This window comes from Sinocyclocheilus rhinocerous, unplaced genomic scaffold, assembly GCF_001515625.1.
Source record: "Sinocyclocheilus rhinocerous isolate Xijiao unplaced genomic scaffold, SAMN03320098_v1.1 scaffold677, whole genome shotgun sequence".
Lineage (NCBI taxonomy): Eukaryota > Metazoa > Chordata > Actinopteri > Cypriniformes > Cyprinidae > Sinocyclocheilus > Sinocyclocheilus rhinocerous.
In genome coordinates, this window is record NW_015633185.1 from 1,510,116 (window position 1) to 1,510,367 (window position 252).

Below are 252 nucleotides of genomic sequence, written 5' to 3' on the forward strand. Positions count from 1 at the left end.
GTTACCTCGCTAGTAGCTTACAAAGTATCATAAGTGTATTGACCTGTGGCCAAGGAAAAATACAAATAGTCAAATTGTTAAAATTACACGGACGTTAACGTCTCGCTGGACGAACAGTTGATTAAAGTGTAAACTATCAAAACTATCAAATGTTCTAATCAGGTTGACTCCGAATTTTCAGATTCGAGTCCTCTCAAAACCTGAATTAATTGAATTAATTAAAATTCCCTAAGAAAAGTAATCAGACATTAC

General features: G+C 33.7%; 1 protein-coding gene across 1 annotated transcript in view; it reads left to right on the forward strand.

Moving 5' to 3' along the window:
• LOC107743543 (DNA primase large subunit-like) overlaps positions 1–252 on the forward strand; it is a 78,353-nt gene that overhangs the window by 33,139 nt on the left and 44,962 nt on the right. The gene's annotated exons all lie outside the window — the stretch shown is intronic.